General features: G+C 32.4%; 1 protein-coding gene across 2 annotated transcripts in view; it reads left to right on the forward strand.

Moving 5' to 3' along the window:
- Nucleotides 1–21,667, forward strand: part of LOC135131564 (neuropeptide CCHamide-1 receptor) — a 229,564-nt gene that overhangs the window by 29,163 nt on the left and 178,734 nt on the right. For both annotated transcript variants that reach the window (XM_064059369.1, XM_064059370.1), the window contains exon 2: nt 19,064–19,119. The gene's annotated coding sequence lies outside the window, so the exon portion shown is untranslated. The remainder of the gene's footprint in view (nt 1–19,063; nt 19,120–21,667) is intronic.

Below are 21,667 nucleotides of genomic sequence, written 5' to 3' on the forward strand. Positions count from 1 at the left end.
TTTTCAGATTTTTCAGATTTTATCGTAAACGTATTTTTATTAATGACTACGATTAGTCACTTAGCTGGCTCCTGAAATACACACTTAACTTTATTTTCTAAATGGGCTGCAAATTTGGAGTTTGTTGATAACGACGAAGAACATAAATAAACAAATTTCGACTTCCCTAACACGCGAACTCGTACTTTTGGAAAAGTCCAACAAGCTGCCAAGAAAAGTTGACCACTTTAGAGGGACAAATGTCGCCAAGATTGAACAATTTCGTCCAAGTTTTGGCACGGGAGTTAGCTTTTATTATTGTCTTAAACCGAATTGAAATCCCGAGTCGTCTCAAACTGATTCTATAGTCTTTGGACGTCCGTCGAACTTTAATATTTCGTGACGCCTTCTGTGAGTAAACAATCTTAATCTTTTTTTCCGGGTATGAAAGAACAAAAAACGTTTTAATAAAAAAAGGACATTTATTACTTTTTGTTTTATCGCTCCACAAAGCAATCGATAAAGTAATCAGTAATCACTTTGTTAATAGAAAACGACATCAATCATACCAACAATAAGAAAGGCAAGTTTGGGATGTCACATCTCATTCCCCTTTGTCCTTGGTTGGAGCCGTTCTGTTTTGATGTAATCTGTGCGTTTAGTAGTACGAAAGTAATTAGTTTAGATTCTATAACATTAACATTAGCCGACAGGCTCGTAAATTATTCATAAATTTACACCTAATGAATTTCCGGCGCTTTCGCATTGTAGCAGGAGAAAATTGAGAAGTTTTTCATAACTTTAGCGAGTTCTAATCAGGAAATCGTTGAGTTTCGATAATAATTTAATTAAAAAGAGTAAATATCTGGATTGTTATTAATCACTTATGTTGAGATTAAAATCGGTGTCGTGGTCGGTTTACCTTTATTTTTTACGGTTATGGGTGTTCTTTGATTTGATATTTGCGTACAACCAAACGAGAGTTTTATGGGACCAATAATAAACGTTTCTTAAGTGTTATAATTAAGGATAGGCATAAATTCGCTTGAATTGCGTTCCTAGAATATTGGCGGAGTGTTTTTGATAAAATTTACCGGAAGAAATTTTGTATGTTTATATCAAACGTCCTAATATTTATAGCTGCAGAAGTTTAAAGTAAATATAAGTTACTACTTTTTACTATGATTATAAGAATTTCGGATTTATTTTTTTTTTGGTTAAAAAAAAAAATTTACAATTTCACGGAAATTTAACACAAGTTGTAAATTTAGCGAAAATTATTTTAAAGAACAACAAATAAAAAGCAGTATAAACATTTAGATTAATTATGTATTTAAAACAAAGTCGGAGTTGTTAAAGTTAACGTTTACTCGTAAAGTATAATTTTAAGCAAAAACGTTCAACTTAATTAAATATTCATGATGAAGTTTTGAGAATTTCTAAGTACTTAATTAGCGTAAGATAACTAACCAAAAGAAAATGGTGAGTGTGTCAAGAACATCAGCTTCTTTATCGTAGGTGGATTTAAGCCTCGCTATTAATTATTATTATTTAATGCCTTATTAATTCTTTTATCTCGTGGTGTCTTTGAGAAGTAATTAAAGTTTAAAATTTTCAATTTTACCTTTACGAAAATTTTTTAAGTTAATTGTTTTGCTAATTGTGATTTGGAAAACGGTTACATTTCACGCAGTGAAGCGCTAAATTTATTTTATGCAGAAGACAGGGTTATTAAATTCAGGGATGTGTAAACCGGATGAACATTGTTTTGGCTGTTATTTTAACCAATATTTTTGGAATGAACTGATTCGTTTCCGTATTTCATTTAATTTTAATAGCTTTTTACATCGTATTTTATGCACATTTCTTGCAAATTTAATAAAAATATTGAAAGCAAGCTTGAGCCGATGAAATTGAAAATATAAATCGCAGTCGCAGTGTTTTTTTTATAATAATTTTTTCAACAAAACTCGGATAAGTACAAAGGCTGATCGTCTTAGCAAGGATGCGTAGGCTAGTAAAAGGGAAAACATGCTGATTCGATTTAGTTTTCGTATCACAACAGAGTGTATGAATACATGTGAGATATGAACTCGCATACATTTTTTATAACATATGAAGAAAAGCGCCTTAAATAAGCATGTGTCGTTGGAAAAGGATCAAGAGAGTGCGTATTCGTCGCTATTTTTTCGTCCTCAAAATTTAGAAATTTAGTCATGATAAAAGTAAAAATAAATATCTCAGTTATTTAAAAACATAAAAATTTAAACTTAGGTATGCTCAGTATATGTAATACAATCTGTTACCGGAAATGACATAAACTTTTTTTTTTCCTCTTATTTTCGTGTTCTGGCTTATCACTTCTAGATTAAAATAAATAAAAAAAAACTAGTATACTCGTAAAGTTAACCCAGAAAAGAAAAAAAAATGAGCGACCTGGTGGGTGGGCGGGGCTAAATTTAACTTTTTCAAGTAGAATCTTTTATAAGTAAACAAAAAAAAAAATAAAGAAAAGAAATCGAGAAATCAAAGAATCTAAAATTTAAGAAAACAAAAAATTAAAATATACGTAAAACACTGAACAATCGAAAAATTGAGATATTAAAAACCTGAAAAATCAATTAATTGAAGAATTGAAAATATGCAAATCGAAAAATCGGGAAACCGAAATACTGAGACACCGAGAAATCGATCAAAATATTGAAAAATCTAAAAATCGAGAGTCGGAAAATCAAAAAATTTAACAACCGAAAAGTTGAAGAATCGAAAAATTGAGAAATTAAAAATTGAAGACTCGAGAGATTTTCAATTGGAAGGTTCAAAAGTTGGAAAATAAAGAAAATGAAAAACCGAAACGAAAATATGAAAATTAAAAAATGAAAACTCGGGAAACTCAAATCGGCAGTTTGCAAAATCGAGAACGTGAAAGATTCAAAAGTTGGAAAATTGAAAAACTGAAATTTTACTAGAAAAATTGCAAATCGAAAAACTGAAGAAACAAAAAATTGAAAAATTGAACAATCGATAAACAGAAAAATCGAAGAATCCCAAAACTGAACCGTCGAAAATTTGAAAAAAAAAAAACCTGAAACATCGAACAATTGAAGGAATCAAAATATAAAAATCGAAAAATTGAGAAACCGAGCATTTGAGAAACCGAAAGATCGAGAAATCGATAAACATATCGAGAGGTCGAAAAATTAAAAAATTTAAAAACCGAAAAGTTGAAGAATCCAAAGATTGAAAAATTAAAAACTGAAGACTCGAGAAATTTTAAATTGGAAAATATGTATAAAATCAGAACATTGATAAATCGAAAAATTGGAAAATAAAGAAAATAAAATACTGAAACGAAAATTTGAAAAATTGAATTTTTTTTTTTCAAAAAACTCAAATCGAAAGATTGCAAAATCGGCAAAGTGAAAGATTCAGAAGTTGGAAAATGAAAAAACTGAAAAATTTAACTTGAAAAATTACAAATGAAAAAACTGAAGACGCGAAAAAGTGAAAAACTGAACAATCGATAAATTGAAAAATCAAAATCCCAAAAAATTGAAATTATGAAAATCGAAAAATCAAGAAACTGAGAAGTTGAGAAACCGAAATATCGAGTAATCGCTCAAAATGTCGAAAAATCTAAAAGTCGAGAAGTTGAAAAATCAAAAAATTTAAAAATCGAAAAGTTGAATCGAAGTCTCTTAGGGTCTCTTATCTTAAGCAAAAATATGCTCTTGATTCGTTTCTTATATAATCTTCTTGTACTCTTTTTATGTTTAATATCACTTAATTTTTTTTGTTAATTTTCTAGTTATTTTTTGTAGTAGTATATTTTTAGTTTATTTGGTTTCTGTAATTGTAATCTCTTCCTGTTGAAACTAGTAAATATAAATAAAACATCTGGGAGAATTTAGAAGAATCCAAGAGAATCTAAAAAAAACTGGAAGAATCTGGAATAATTTGGAAGAATCTCCAGGGATCTGAAAGGATCTGCAACGATCTGAATAGAATTGAAAAATTTGGAATAATCTTGAGGATTCTTGACGGTGTCTTTGAAAGAATATTAAAAAATTTGAAAGAATTGGAAACAATCCGGAAGCATCAAAAAGTATAATCGAAAAATATATATAAAAAAAAATGAGAAAGAGAGAATCGGAAAGAAAACGAAAGAGTCTGAAAGCATTTGAAAGAATCTGGAGGAATTTGAAGGAATCTGAGGAACCTGTGTGAATCTGAGAGAATCTCGAAAAATCCAGAAAAATTTGGAAGAATTTGGAAAAGTCTGCAGGAATCTGAAAGTATCTGTAAGGTTCTCAAACGATCTGAATAGAACTGGAATATTTGAAAGAATCTTGAGGATTCCTGACGGTGTGTTTGAAAGAATCTGAAAAAAGGATAGAATCTGAAAACATCTTAAAGAATCTGGAAGAATCTGAGTGAATCGAAGAAATCCTGAGAGAATATGAAACTAAGAATCGGAAAGAATTAGAAAGAATCAGAGGGGATCGGAAAGAATCTCAGGGTATCCAAACGAATCTAGGTAAACCTGGACGAATCTGAAAGAAATTAAGAGAATCTAGAAAAAATTGGAAGAATCTGGAACAGTCTGCTGGATTTGAAAGGATCTTGACGATGGTGTCGTTAAAACAATCTTAAAAAAATTGAAAGAATTGGAAACAATCCGGAAGCATCGAAAAGCATCAGGAATAATCGGAAAGAATAAAAAAAAATGTTTAAATCTGAAAGAGAAAATCAGAAAGAAAATGAAAGAATCTGAAGGTATTTCAAAGAATCTGGAGGAATTTGTGAACATCTGAGAATCTGTAGGAATCTGAAAGAATTGCGACATGGGAAAGTATCTGAGAGATTTGGAAAGTATTTGAAGGAATCTGAGGAAACCTGTGGAAATCTGAGAGAATCTCGAAGAATCCAGAAAAATCTGGAAGAATTTGGAAAAGTCTGCGGGGAATTGAAATTATCTGTACGGTTTTAAAACGACTTGAATAGAACTCAAAAATTTGAAAGAATCGTGACGGTGAATAAAAAAAAAAATCGAAAGAATCTGGAAGAGAAAATTAGAAGGAAAATGAAAGAATCTGGAGGAACTTGAAGGAATCTAAGAGAAATTGAGAGATTCGAAAAGAATCTGAAGGAATCTAAAGGAATATGAGAGAATCTGAAAGAATCCGAGGGAATCTGACAGAAATTAGGAAATTCGAAAAAAATCTGAAAGAATCTGAAGGAATCTGAGGGAACCTGTGAGAACCTGAGAGAATCTCGAAGAATCTAGAAAAATCTGGCAGAATTTAGAAGAGTCTGTTGGGATGTGAAAGTATATGTAAGGTTCTCAAACGATCTGAATAGAACTGGAAAATTTGAAAGAATGTTGAGGATTCCTCACAGTGTTTTTAAAGGAATCTTAAAAAATTTGGAAGAATTAGAAACAATCTGGAAGTATCGAATTTGAGGAAACTTGTAGGAATCTGAGAGAATCTCGAAGTATCTATGAAAATCTGGAAGAATTTGGAAAAGCGTGCACGGATTTGAAAGTATCTGTACGGTTTTGAGAAGACCTGAATAGAACTCAAAAATTTGAAAGAATCGTCAGGGTGAATAAAAAAAAATTCGAAAGAATCTGGAAGAGAAAATTAGAAGGAAAATGAAAGAATCTGGAGGAACTTGAAGGAATCTAAGAGAAATTGAGAGATTCGAAAAGAATCTGAAGGAATCTAAAGGAATATGAGAGAATCTGAAAGAATCCGAGGGAATCTGACAGAAATTAGGAAATTCGAAAAAAATCTGAAAGAATCTGAAGGAATCTGAGGGAACCTGTGAGAACCTGAGAGAATCTCGAAGAATCTAGAAAAATCTGGGAGAATTTAGAAAAGTCTGCAAGGATCTGAAAGTATCTCTAAGGTTCTCAAACGATCTGAAAAGAATCTTGAGGATTCCTGACGGTGTGTTTGAAAGAATCTGAAAAAATTCAAAAAATGTGGACAATCCGAAAGTATCCGAAAGGAAGAATCTTAAAAAAAGGAAAGAATCTGAAAACATTTGAAAGAATCTGGAAGAATCTTAGGGAATCCAAGAAATCCTGAGAGAATGTGAAACTAAGAATCGGAAAGAATTAGAAAAAATCAGAGGGGATCGGAATGAATCGCAGGGTATCCAAACGAATCCAGGTAAACCTGGAAGAATCTGAGAGAAATTGAGAGAATCTAGAAACATTTGGAAGAATCTGGAACAGATTGTCATGATTTGAAAGGATCTTGAGGATTCCCTACGGTGTCTTTGAAACAATCTTAAAAAAAATTGAAAGAATTGGAAACAATCCGGAAGCATCGAAAAGCACCAGGAATAATCGAAAAGAATAAAAAAATATAAAAAAAAATTAAAAGAGAAAATCACAAATAAAATGAAAGAATCTGAAAATATTTCAAAGAATTTGGAGGAACTTGTGAAAATCTGAGAATCTGAGGAAATCTGAAAGAATTGCTACATGGGAAAGTATATGAGAGATTTGGAAAGTATTTAAAGGAATCTGAGGAAACCGTGGGGAATCTGAGAGAATCTCGAAGAATCTAGAAAAATCTGGAAGAATTTGGAAAAGTCTGCAGGGAATTGAAACTATCTTTAAGGTTTTAAAACGACTTGAATAAAACTCAAAAGTTTGAGAGAATCCTGACGGTGAATAAAAAAAATTCGAAAGAATCTGAAAGAGAATCAGAAAGAAAATGAAAGAATCTGGAGGAATTTGAAGGAATCTGAGAGAAATTGGGAAATTCTAGAAGAATCTGGAGGAATTTAAAGGAATATGAGAGAATCTGAGAGAAATTGGCAAATTCGGAAAGAATCTGAGCGATTCGGAAATAATTTAAAAGAATTTGAAGGAATCTGAGGAAACCTGTGAGAACCTGACAGAATCTCGAAGAAACTAGCAAAATCTGGGAGAATTTAGAAGAGTCTGTTGGGATGAGAAAGTATTTATAAGGTTCTCAAACGATGTGAATAGAGCTGGAAAATTTGAAAGAATCTTGAGGATTCCTAATGGTGTATTTAAAAGAATCTTAAAAAATTTGAAAGAATTGGAAACAATCCGGAAGCAGCGAAAAGCATCCGAAATAATCGGAACGAATAAAAAAAAATCGAAACAATCTGAAAGAGAGAATCAGAAAGAAAATGAAAGAATCTGAAAGTATTTGAAAGAATCTGGAGGAATTTGTGGGAAACTGAGAGAATTTGAGGGAATCTAAAACAAATTACGACATCGGAAGGAATCTGAGAGATTCGGAAAGTATTTGAAGGAATCTGAGGAAACCCGGAGTAATATGAGAGAATCTCGAAGAATCTAGAAAAATCTGGAAGAAATTGAAAATATCTGCAAGGATTCGAAAATATCTGTACGGTTTTAAAACGACCTGAATAGAACTCAAAAATTTGAACGAATCGTGACGGTGAATAAAAAAAATTGAAAAGAATCTGAAAGAGAGAATCAGAAAATCAAAAAGAAAATTAAAGAATCTGAGAGAAATTGGGAGATTCGAAAAGAATCTGGAGGAATCTAAAGGAGTATGTGTGAATCTGAAAGAATCCGAAGGAATCTGAGAGAAATTGGGAAATTCGGAAAGAATCTAAGAGATTCGGAAAGAATTTGGAAGAATCTGAAGGAATCTGAGGGAGCCTGTGAGAACCTGAGAGAATCTCGAAAAATCTGGGAGAATTTAGAAGAGTCTGCAGGGATCTGAAAGCACCTGTAAGGTTCTCAAACGATCTGAATAGAACTGGAAAATTTGAAAGAATCTTGAGGATTCTTGACAGTGTTTTTAAAAGAATCTTAAAACATTTGAAAGAATTAGAAAGAATCCGTAAGTATCGAAAAGCATCCAGAATAATCGGAAAGAATAAAAACAATCGAAAAAATCATAAATAAAAGGAAAGAATCTGAGAGAATTTGAAACAAATTGGAGGAATTTGTCGAAATCTGAGAGAATCTGCGGGATTCTAAAAGAAATTGCGACATGGGAAAGAATCTGAGAAATTCAGAACGTAAGTATTTTCTTCAAATACTTACGTTCTGAATTTCTAGGGAAACCTGTGGGAATCTGAGAGAAACTCGAAGAATCTAGAAAAATCTGGAAGAATTTGGAAAAATCTGCAAGGATTTGAAAGTATCTGTACGGTTTTAAAACGACCTGAATAGAACTCAAAAATTTTAAAGAATAATGAAGGTCATAAAAAAAAATCAAAAGAATTTGAAAGAGAATATCAGAAAGAAAATTAAAGAATCTGGAGGAATTTCGGGGAATGAGAAAAAAATTGCGAGATTCGAAAGGAATCCGAGGGAATCTGAGAGAAATTGGGAAATTCGAAAAGAGTCTGAGAGATTCGGAAAGAATTTGAAAGAATCTGAAGGAACCTGAGAGAATCTCGAAGATAGAAATATGTGGAAGACTTTAGCAGAGGCAATTTGGAAGAATCTTAAGAATTCCTGACGGCGTTTTTGAAAGAATCTTAAATAATTTGAAAGAATTGGAAACAATCCGAAACAATCGAAAAACATCCGGAATAATCGGAAAGAATAAAAAAAATGGAAAAAAACTGAAACAGAGAATCAGAAAGAAAATGAAAGAGTTTAAAAGCCTTTGAAAGAATTTGGAGGAATTTGTGGAAATCTGAGAGAATCTCGAAGAATCTAGAAAAATCTGGAAGTATTTGGAAAAGTCTGCAGGGATTTGAAAATATTTGAGCGGTTTTAAAACGACCTGAATAGAACTCAAAAGTTTGAAAGGATCGTGACGGTGAATAAAAAAAATCGAAAGAATCTGAAAGAGAGAATCACTAAGAAAACGAAAGAATCTTAAGGAATTTGACGGAATATGAAAGAAATTGGGAGATTCGAAAATTATCTGAAGGAATGTAAAGCAATATGAGAGAATCTGAAAGAATCCGAGGAAATCTGGGACAAATTGGGAAATTTAGAAAGAATCTGAGAGATTGGGAAAGAGTTTGAAAGAATCTGAAGGAATCTGAGGGAGCCTGTGAGAACCTGAGAGATTTCGAAGATAAAAAAATTTGGAAGAATTTAGAAGAGTCTGCAGGGATCTGAAAATGTCTATAAGTTTCTCAAACGATTCGAATGTGAATAGAACGGGAAAATTTGAAAGAATCTTTGGGATTACTAACGGTGTCTTGGAAAGAATCTGAAAAAATTCGAAAAAACGTGAAACACTCCGAAAGAATCCAAAAGAATCTGAAAGGACGAACCTTGAAAAAAAAAGAAATAATCTGGAAGAATCTGAGGGAATCCAAGAAAATCTGAGTGAATATGAAACTAAGAATTGGAAAGATTTAGAAAGAATCAGAGGGAATCTACACGAATGCAGGTAAACCTGGAAGAATCTGAGAGAATTTTGGAGAATCTAAGAAAAACTAGAATCTCGAACAGTCTGCAGGGATTTCAAAGGATCCAAAGTGATCTTGAAAAATTTCAAATAATCTGAAACGGTTTGTAAAAATTTGAAAAATTCTGGGGAAATCTGAAGGAGTCTTAAGGGATATTGAGAGAATCTGAAAGAATAGAAAAAAAATCTGTAACAAGGTGTATTTTTACTTCCCGAGCGTAAGCAAAGGAAGAATTGTAATCGAGTCCGTCGGCCGATTCTCTACTTTTACATTTTCTCGACCTTTTATGACCCATAGAGTACGAAGAAATAGGTCTCCCGTTTACGTCTGTCTGTCTGTCTGTCTGTCTGTCTGTCGTCCCGGATTTTTATTGGACAGATAATCTCCGAAAGTACTCGATTGATTGTTGTCAAATTCCATAGTCCGCTTTCTAAATTTAGCAAAAAGCAAAATTCAAACACTTCACACGTGGCTGAAACTGAACAGATGAGACGACAGTTATTAATGAAAGACTTTTTCCCATTTTTGAAAAGTGCTAGAACAAATAAAGTTTCCTTTGAATAAGCTTTAAAATGTAAACGAACCGATTACCTTGAAGCTTAAAGTTGCACTTTAAAATTATCCTGGTGATGGTAGAACATTTTGATTAATTTTTGTTGAAAACACTCACTGGTTTTTGCGCGGTCGGTTCTATTTCAGAAACACGAAGAGAAGTTCCGTGTCAATAGCTTCCCAAATTTTTTAGTAATGTACTTAGAAGCTTGGCTTCTAGATATATAGATATCGAACTCCAAAAAAATACATTTATTGTAAACAGTGTTAAAATTACGGTAAAAGCAACCATCCCATTCATACAAATTCAAACATTCCCGGATAACTCTCGCATTTGAGCCATTCATCCACAACACCGAAAACGAGCACACAAGTTTCATCGCAATGTTTCAGATATTCCTGAAACCAAATTACACATATTCGTAACCGTGTACATGCGAGTAATTTTCACTCAACTAGCCGCACCGCAAATAAATCAAATCCAGGAAACTCGTTGCTACCTATTTATTTGAATTAATTTCATAAAGTGTTTGCTGAAGCACAAGTGCACGTACTACTCGAAATTACATCAAGAATTTACACATTTCGCAATTAACAAGATGTTTGCGGGTTTTTGCCAGACAGATCCTTACCTATGTAAAGCTTCACGCTTTGCTCAACAAGATCACAAGATAAATAATTAAGCCCGTGTTTAATTGAACCGCTGAAGATAATTGTTCCGGTCCATTGAACGCTGGTTTCCCTCATTGTATGATAAATGGAATTCTCGCCATCCCTTTTTCCTTTTTCCCAAACCTCATTAGAAATACCGCGGACCGTTATTCCAAGTGAAACAGTTTAAAAGATCAATTAGCGAAGTGAAAACGAGTAAAAGCTTAATACCGTCACAAAACCGCGATAATCGCAATGCACACACATTTTTTGGCAATTATAAAGCCACCTCTAAGTGACGCTAAGTGGTATTATATAACTCAATTGGAAATATTAATCTTTAAACTGACGTCAACGCAATTAGATCGCATCTGTGACACACGCGACTTTGATTGTAGTTTCTGGGTTAATTTGAATTTCCGGTTTCTGGAGGCAGGGCTGTGGTATGGGAACTTAATCCACGCAGAAGACGAGAAGACAGTAAGAACTTAATATTTGCGATATTGGTCCGTGCGGGTTATGGTTCACGTTCCAACCACTGAAAACATTGCGTTGGAGATATTAAGGAAGAAATGATTTACTCGGAGTGGGTGAAAACGTAATATCGGTAAACTTTTCACTCGGATGATAATGTAAAAGTTGATTGTGTTCAATCGTCTGCATTTATAAACGCTGTTTTGTCTGTGACAGAGATTTTCTGTTGTTGAGTTAATTTGAATTTAATATAGATTTCCGGGCGATTAAAGTCAGGTTTGCTGATGTTTGCGAGAGTTTTCAGAAATTCGGGAATTAGTGTTTGAAATGTTTATGGAGTTTGTGGGATTATGGTTTATTAAATTAAATGTGATTATAATTTGTAATTTCTGCCAGTTTGTTTCATTTTTGCTTTTTTTCTGCTAATCATCACCACCAAGAATCTGATGAAGTCACCTCAAAAGATTTTATATTAAAATGATTTAAATATCGTACAAAAATAGTTAGGGATTTTCCCAAGACATCAAAATTTTCGCAACAAAATTCAATTTTTATGAATCATGATCATGTTTTATACCAGCATAAGCGGTAACCTAATTACGTTTCCCCAGCAGTATTAAGCTCGTGTCTTTGTTTATCTTAAACTGTGGCTCTTGTTATCCATATTTTTTTAATTGATTCAATCAAAAATGGTTCACACTGTTTTTTTATTGGTCGAATTTCAAGAAAAATACGCCCAACTGTTTTATTATTGGTATTAGAGTTCACGTGTCACAATCGACATACGTGCACTGAAATAATGCTAATTGAAACATTTTCAAAAGGGAAAACTTTTTCGAATTTCTTCAAAAATAAAATACCGCGTGCCCCTGAAATTCTAAAAATTTCTTAAAAAATATAACACCGGGTATTCCAAAAATTCTCTGCACATTTTTTAAAATTAACCACTCGGGTGCCACTCAAAATTTTTAAATTTCTTCAAAAATAAAATACCGAGGGCCCCTAAGATTCTTAAAACTACATCAAAAACAAAATACCGGGAGCTTCGGAGATTTTTAAAATTTTTAGAAAACAAAACACGGGTGCCCCTGAAATATTTAAAGCTTCTTCAAAAACAAAATAGGTACAGGTTGAGCCTGAGATTCTTAAAAATTTGGAAAAATAAAACAAGGGGGCACTTGAGATCCTTTATAAACCTTTAAAGATAATCCGTTTCTTCAAACATAAAACACCAGGGACCCCTGAGATTCTTAAAACCTCTTAAAAAGTAAAACACCGGATGTCCTTGAGATTCTTAAAGCTTTATCAAAAACAAAACACAGGGTACCTCTGCGATTCTTAAACTTCTTCAGAAAAAAAACACCGCGTGCCCCTGAGATTCTTAAAACTTCTTCAAAATCAAAACACCAGGTGCCCCTGAGAGACTCTTAAAATTTTTGAAAAATAAAATATCAGTTGACTCTGAGATTTTTAAGACTTCTACAAAAACAAACGGGTGTTCCTGAGATTCTGAAAACATCTTCGAATATAAAACACCTTGTGCCCCTGAGATTTTTAAAACTTCTTCAAAAACAAACAGGGGTTTCCGAGATTCTGCTTTGAATATGAAACAACAGGTGCCCCTGAGATTTTTAAAACTTCTTCACAAGCAATACACCTTGTGGCCCAGGGATTCTTAAAACTTTTTCGAATATAAAACACCGAGTGCCCCCGAGATTCTTAAATTTCTACAAAAATAAAATACCAGATGCTCCTGAGATTCTTAAACTTCTTCAGAAATTAAACACTAGATAGCTATGGGATTCTTAAAACTTCTTCAAAAACAGAACACCAGATACCCCGTAGAATTTTAAAACTTTTTCAAAATTAATACACCGGGTACCCCTGAGATTCTTAAAACTTTTTCAAATATAAAACACCGAGTGCCCCTTAGATTCTTAAACATCCTCAAAAGTAAAACACCAAATCCACCGGGGATTCTTAAAACTTCTCCAAAAGCAATACACCGGGTGGCCCAGAGATTCTTAAATTTCTTCAAAAATAAAACACCAGATGGCCCTGGGATTCTTAAAACTTCTTCAAAACAAAAGACCGGATGCCCCTGAGATACACCGGGTATCCCTGAGATCCTTAAAACTTTTTGGAGTATAAAACACTCCGAGATTCTTAAACATTTTCAAAAATAGAACACCAGATACACCTGAGATTCTTAAAACTTCTTCAATAGCAATACACCGGGTGGCCCAGAGATTTCTAAAACTTTTTCGAATATAAAACACCGAGTGCCCCCAAGATTCTTGAATTTCTTCAAAAATAAAACACCAGATGCCCCTGCCATTCTTAAACTTCTTCAAAAATTAAACACTAGACGGCTATGGGATTCTTAAAACTTCTTCAAAAACAGAACACCAGATGCCCCGTAGAATTTTAAAACTTCTTCAAAAACAATACACCGAGTGGCTCTGAGATTGTTAAAACTTTTTCAAATATAAAAAACCGAGTGCCCTTGAGATTCTTAAACATCGTCGAAAGTAAAACACCAGATCCACCGGGGATTCTTAAAATTTCTCCAAAAGCAATACAACTTATGGCCCAGAGATTCTTAAAACTTTTTCGAATATAAAACACCGAGTGCCCCCGAGATTCTTAAATTTCTTCAAAAACAAAACACCAGATGCCCCTGAGATTCTTAAATTTCTTCAAAAATAAAACACCAGATGGCCCTGGGATTCTTGAAACTTCTTCAAAACAAAACACCGGAGGCCCCTGAGATACACCGGGTGCCCCTGAGATCCTTAAAACTTTTTCGAATATAAAACACTCCCAGATTCTTAAACATTTTCAAAAATAGAACACCTGATACACCGGAGATTCTTAAAACTTCTTCAAAAGCAATACACCTTGTGGCCCAGGGACTCTTAAATCTTTTTCGAATATAAAACACCGAGTGCTCCCGATATTCTTAAATTTCTTCAAAAATAAAACACCAGATGCCCCTGAGATTCTTAAACTTCTTCAAAAATTAAACACTAGTTGGCAATGGGATTCTTAAAACTTCTTCAAAAGCAGAACACCAGATTACCCGTAGAATTTTAAAACTTCTTCAAAAACAATACACCGGGTGCCCCTGAGTTTCTTAAAACTTTTTTAATTATAAAACACCGAGTGCCCCTGAAATTCTTAAACATCGTCAAAAGTAAAACACCAAATTCACCGAGGATTCTTAAAATTTCTCCAAAAGCAATACACCGGGAGGCCCAGAGATTCTTAAAACTTTTTCGAATATAAAACACCGAGTGCTCTCGAGATTCTTAAATTTCTTCAAAAATAAAACACCGGATCCCCCTGAGATTCTTAAATTTCTCCAAAAATAAAACACCTGATGGCACCGGGATTCTTAAAACTTCTTCAAAACAAAAGACCGGATGCCCCTGAGATACACCGGGTGCCCCTGAGATCCTTAAAACTTTTTCGAATATAAAACACTCCGAGATTCTTAAATATTTTCAAAAATAGAACACCAAATACGCCGCAGATTCTTAAAACTTCTTCAAAAGCAATACACCTTGTGGCCCAGAGATTCTTAAATATTTTTCGAATATAAAACACCGAGTGCTCGCGAGATTCTTAAATTTCTTCAAAAATAAAACACCAGATCCCCCTGAGATTCTTAAATTTCTTCAAAAATAAAACACCAGATGCCCCTGAGATTCTTAAACTTCTTCAAAAATTAAACACTAGATGGCTATAGGTTTCTTAAAACTTCTTCAAAAACAGAAAACCAGATGCCCCGTAGAATTTTAAAACTTTTTCAAAAACAATACACCGGGTGCCCCAGAGATTCTTAAAACTTTTTCAAATATAAAACACCGAGTGCCCCTGAGATTCTTAAACACCGTCAAAAGTAAAACACCAGATTCACAGGGGATTCTTAAAACTTCTCTAAAAGCAATACACCGGGTGGCCCAGAGATTCTTAAATCTTTTTCGAATATAAAACACCGAGTGCTCCCGAGATTCTTAAATTTCTTCAAAAATAAAACACCAGATGCCCCTGAGATTCTTAAACTTCTTCAAAAGTAAAACACCAGATTCACCGGGGATTCTTAAAACTTCTCCAAAAGCAATACACCGGGTGGCCCAGAGATTCTTAAATTTCTTCAAAAATAAAACACCAGATGGCCCTGGGATTCTTAAAACTTCTTCAAAACAAAAACCGGATGCCCCTGGGATACACCGGGTACCCCTGAGATCCTTAAAACTTTTTCGAATATAAAACACTCCCAGATTCTTAAACATTTTCAAAAATACAACACCAGATACACCGGAGATTCTTAAAACTTCTTCAAAAGCAATACACCTTGTGGCCCAGAGATTCTTAACTCTTTTTCGAATATTAAACACCGAGTGCTCCCGAGATTCTTAAATTTCTTCAAAAATAAAACACCAGATCCCCTAAGATTCTTAAATTTCTTCAAAAATAAAACACCAGATGCCTCTGAGAATCTTAAACTTCTTCAAAAATTAAACACTAGATGGCTATGGGTTTCTTAAAACTTCTTCAGAAACAGAAAACCAGATGCCCCGTAGAATTTTAAAACTTTTTCAAAAACAATACACCGGGTGCCCCAGAGATTCTTAAAACTTTTTCAAATATAAAACACCGAGTGCCCCTGAGATTCTTAAACACCGTCAAAAGTAAAACACCAGATTCACAGGGGATTCTTAAAACTTCTCTAAAAGCAATACACCGGGTGGCCCAGAGATTCTTAAATCTTTTTCGAATATAAAACACCGAGTGCTCCCGAGATTCTTAAATTTCTTCAAAAATAAAACACCCGATCCCCCTGAGATTCTTAAATTTCTTCAAAAATAAAACACCTGATGGCACTGGGAATCTTAAAACTTCTTGAAAACAAAAGACCGGATGCCCCTGAGATACGCCGGGTGCCCCTGAGATCCTTAAAACTTTTTCGAATATAAAACACTCCGAGATTCTTAAATATTTTCAAAAATAGAACACCAAATACGCCGGAGATTCTTAAAACTTCTTCAAAAGCAATACACCTTGTGGCCCAGAGATTCTTAAATATTTTTCGAATATAAAACACCGAGCGCTCCCGAGATTCTTAAATTTCTTCAAAAATAAAACACCAGATCCCCCTAAGATTCTTAAATTTCTTCAAAAATAAAACACCAGATGCCTCTGAGAATCTTAAACTTCTTCAAAAATTAAACACTAGATGGCTATGGGTTTCTTAAAACTTCTTCAAAAACAGAAAACCAGATGCCCCGTAGAATTTTAAAACTTTTTCAAAAACAATACACCGGGTGCCCCAGAGATTCTTAAAACTTTTTCAAATATAAAACACCGAGTGCCCCTGAGATTCTTAAACACCGTCAAAAGTAAAACACCAGATTCACAGGGGATTCTTAAAACTTCTCTAAAAGCAATACACCGGGTGGCCTAGAGATTCTTAAATCTTTTTCGAAGATAAAACACCGAGTGCTCCCGAGATTCTTAAATTTCTTCAAAAATAAAACACCAGATGCCCCTGAGATTCTTAAATTTCTTAAAAAATAAAACACCAGATGGCCCTGGGATTCTTAAAACATCTTCAAAACAAAAGACCGGATGCCCCTGGGATACACCGGGTGCCCCTGAGATCCTTAAAACTTTTTCGAATATAAAACACTCCGATGTTCTTAAACATTTTCAAAAATAAAACACCAGATACACCGGAGATTCTTAAAACTTTTTCAAAAGCAACACATCTTGTGGCCCAGAGATTCTTAACTCTTTTTCGAATATAAAACACCGAGTGCCCCCGAGATTCTTAAAATTCTTCAAAAATAAAACACCAGATGCACCTGAGATTCTTAAACTTCTTCAAAAATTAAACACTAGATGGCTATGGGTTTCTTAAAACTTCTTCAAAAACAGAAAACCAGATGCCCCGTAGAATTTTAAAACTTCTTCAAAAACAATACACCGGGTGCCCCAGAGATTCTTAAAACTTTTTGAAATATAAAACACCGAGTGCCCCTGAGATTCTTAAACATCGTCAAAAGTAAAACACCACATTCACCGAGGATTCTTAAAACTTCTCCAAAAGCAACACACCTTATGGCCCAGACATTTTTAAAACATTTTCGAATATAAAACACCGTGTGCCCCCGAGATTCTTAAATTTCTTCAAAAACAAAACACCAGATGCCCCTGAGATTCTTAAATTTCTTCAAAAATAAAACACCAGATGGCCCTGGGATTCTTAAAACTTCTTCAAAACAAAAAACCGGATGCCCCTGAGATACACCGGGTGCCTCTGATATCCTTAATACTTTTTCGAATATAAAACACTCCGAGATTCTTAAACATTTTCAAAAATAGAACACCAGATACACCGGAGATTCTTAAAACTTCTTCAATAGCAATACACCGGGTGGCCCAGAGATTATTAAAACTTTTTCGAATATTAAACACTGAGTGCCTCTGAGATTCTTAAATTTCTTCAAAAATAAAACACTAGATGGCCCTGAGGTTCTTAAACTTTTTCGAATACAAAACACTGGGTGCTCCTGACATTCTAAAATTTTTTCGAAAATAAAACACCAGATGGTTCCCCCACAAATTTTTCAAATTTTTTGAAAAACAGAACACCAGATGGGGGTGAAATTCTTAAAGCTTCTTCAAAAATAATACATCAGGTGCCCCTGAGATTCTTAAAACTTTTTCGAAAATAAAACATCGGGTGCTCCTGAGATTAGTGAAAATTTTTCAAAAACCGCGTGCCCCTAAGATTCTTTAAATTTCTTTCAAAAATAAAACATGGGGGTAGTTGTGATATTCCTTTAAAAATGAAACATCGGGTGCTCCTAAGACTCTTATTTAAATAAAAATAATACACCGGTTGACCTTGAGTTATTTAAAACTTCGTCAAAAACTTATTATTTCGATCGAGGCATTTTTGTCCAACAATATGTTTTTTTTCTAATATTTTAATTCTACATTTGTGTGTGTCAACTGTCAAATCAGTGCTTTGGTGGTAGTCATAATATGATTTCGGTAATCAAGAACGGTACGAGTAATTTATCGCAAATTGGAATTTTTCTTTACTTAAGTTTAAGTAAGTATAATGACAAAGTGTACTTCGTTTAGAAACTTTCGGATTAATTTAAATTTGTTACAAATACCTTAAAATTAAATTATGTCGTGATCATTTTTTAGCAAAATTCATCAAAAATGTTAGTGTTGTTAAGAAAATGAAATGGGTGATAATAAACTAAAATTCTTACCATCATAAGGTAGCATGGTGTGAATTCAACGCTCTGTCAAAATCATTATGCGATTGTTAATGAAATAAAATTTCAGTACGTTTACTCTCCACCATAAATTTTTGTCGTCCTTAAAATATACCCACATTTTAAAATTTTCTTATTTTTGTACACCGCTCAGTTCGCGCCCAATAAAAAACAGGAAATTGTTTTAAGTGTCTTTATAGCCTCGTAAAAATAAAAATTACAAGGTTATTATAAGTCCAAATTCTCCTTATAACTTTAAACCGGCTATAAAAACCGTCGATGATGAATAAAAGAAATCGTTTCTAGAAAAATTATTTCATCAATTTAAAACAGTAACATACTTGCTCTGACACGATCCTTTTAGTAACCAACATCCATCAAGTGAACCCTAAAATGCTATTTTGCGGTAGGTCCCGAGCAACATTACCTGTTTCTGACGTGCGAGTTTAACCAATCGATGATTAATAATTCTCTTAACTGCCGTAAAGGGCAGTCTGTTAATTATTTAATGGCTTGTAAGACCAAAATCGTTTTAGGGTTCTATAACTACCTATTGAAGTGGTTCTTCGGACATTCACACAAGACGTAAACTTCATCATTGCATTCTAACTGTAACCGAATTTACGATTAATTTAATAACGGGAAATTTCGAAGCGATCAAGTAGTTGCACCGCGAGCGTGCTGAATTATAACCGAGCTTTTTTCAGGTGGTGCAGTGTAATCGACAACAGGCTTCAGCGGTAGCTGCATACAATGTTTTAGGGTAAGTATTAAAAACCATTCATATTATTTACTTGTAGTTATAGTTTTAGTGGTCAATTATTTTTACTTCCTGAGCGTAAGACGACTTGCCACTTTCGTGTTTTCTCGACGTTTCATGACCTCTAGAGTACGAAAAAAGTGGTCTACAGTTTGCGTCGATCTGTAGTCTGTATGAATTTTTATTAGACACATAGTTTCTGAAATTATTGGACGATTGTTGTATATTTTTTTTATATATATTAGGAATATCATGTAGATGGTGAAATGCTAATCAAAATTTCGCTAATGTATAAAATAAATATATTTTTTAATTTTATAAAATAAAGTACCCCTGCACTTGTGGTATATGAATCCGTGTTGAGTTTTCACCCTAGACATCCAAATTTTTTGAAAAAAAAAATCAAAAATACACAACAACATTGTTATCGTAGTTGTGGTAAATCGTTAACCAAAATTTATTTGTTTATCCCCTCCCAAAAAATTGATGACATCTCAAAATTTTGCCTAATAAATTCTCTCTGAAATATGAAAAACATCATGATTCTATATAGTTTTTAGAATTACTTATACAGGGTGACTCAAAAAATTCAATGAACGAGGCAGTTTATTTCATTCTTTTTTTGATATCACAATTTTCGTTTTTCCTTCTTTTCGATTTTGCAAATTTTTCATATCATAATTTTAAATTTTTAATTTTTTTTTAATTTTATAATTTTTCGTTTATTCAATTTTTCAATCTTAGATTTTTCAATTCTTCAATTTTCCAATTTTTTTAATTTAGCAAATTTTGGATTTACAGTTATCCAATTTTTCAATTTTCATAATTTTTAAGATTTCGATTTTAAAAAACATATTTCGATTTTTTGCAACTTTTCGATTCTCAAATTAAAATCTTTTGATTTTTGAATCGCTCGTTTCTTCAATTATTTATGTATTTTTTTTTATTTAAAATTTTTTGATTTTTCAACATTTCCATTTTAAACTTTTTTGTATTTTCACTTTTGATTTTTCAGTTCTACAATTTTGCAATTTGTCCATTTTTTTTATTCGAAAACTTGAAAAATCGAAAAATTGAAAAATCGAAAATTGAACAATCGAAAAATTAAAAATCGAAAAACTAAAAAACCAGAACCAATTTAAAAATTGAAAAATTGAAAATCGAATTTTTTGTTTCAGTCATTTTGAAATTTTTCCAAGTTTTCATTTTGGGCTGTTTAATTTTTTTATTTTTGATTTTTCAATTTTTACAATTTTGCAATTTTTCCATTTCTTTGATTCGAAAGGTTGAAAAATCGAGATACTAAAAATCGGAAAAAATTTGAAAAATGGAAAAACTGAAAAAACGAAAAGTTGCTAAATTGAAAAAGTGAAAAAGTGAAAATTTCAATCGAAGGACTGAAGAAACGAAAAATCGAAACATTGAAAAACCAAAAAGCTAGAAACGTAAAAATAAAAAAAAATATGAATCGAAAAGTTGGATAGAAAAAAAAGAAATCGAATCGAAAAATTGGAAAACTCAAAACTTGTAAAATCGACAAATTATAGAATCGTCAAAATTGTCGAAAAACTGTTACTCTGAAACATCGAAAAATTCAAAAACTAAAAATCGAGATAATGGAAAATAAAAAATCGAAAAATTTAAAATTAAAAATCGAAAAATTTAAAATATAAAAATTGAAAAATCAAAAAATGAAAAATTTCAAAAATCCTAAAATTGGCAAAGTGAAAAATTATAATGATACAAATTTAAAATGAAATCTAAAGAAATTTCAAATCTAAAAATGAAGAAACTGAAAATTTAAAAAACGGGAATCTGAAAAATCTAAAATCGAGCAAAAAATCCAAAAATTTAAATATTTCACATAGGAATTAAAAAGAAGGATTATAAAAGCAGAACACTGATTAACCGAAAATAAAGAAAATAAAAAAGTAAAACGAAAAATTCCAAATTGAAAAATTGAGGACAAAAAAAATGGGAAAATCGAAAAATTGCGAAGTCTAAAAATTGAAGGAACAAAAATCAATTGGAACATCACACATCGAAAAATTGAAGAAACAAAAAATTGGAAAAATGGGAAATTATAAAATCGAAACATTGAAAAATTGAATAACTAAAAATATAAGGAAAATAAAAAACCGAAACGAATATAAAATCGGGACACTAAAAAACCGAAAAATTGTAGAAATAAAGAAAATAACGAAACCCAAAAAAAAGTTGCAAATCAAAACCTTGAAGAAATGAAAAGTTAAAGCATCGTATGAAAAATTAAAAAATAAAGAAACGAAAAATTGAGAAATTGAAAAATCTAAAATTGAAAAAGCGCGGCATTAAAAAATTGCACATCGAAAAATTGAAAAATCCAAAAATTGAAACTTTTCGCATTGAAAAAAGGAAAAATTATAAAATCACAACCTTGAAAAACCGAAAAAGTGAAAAAATAAAGAAAATAAAAAAGCCAAACGAAAAATTGCAAATTGAAAAATTGAAGACTTGAAATTAAAAAAATTGGGAAATCTAAAAATTGAAACATCCAAGTGAAAAAATTTAA

Source organism: Zophobas morio, unplaced genomic scaffold, assembly GCF_036711695.1.
Source record: "Zophobas morio isolate AGI-343-1 ecotype UQ-CSIRO unplaced genomic scaffold, CSIRO_AGI_Zmor_V1 ptg000021l, whole genome shotgun sequence".
Classification (NCBI taxonomy): Eukaryota; Metazoa; Arthropoda; class Insecta; order Coleoptera; family Tenebrionidae; genus Zophobas; species Zophobas morio.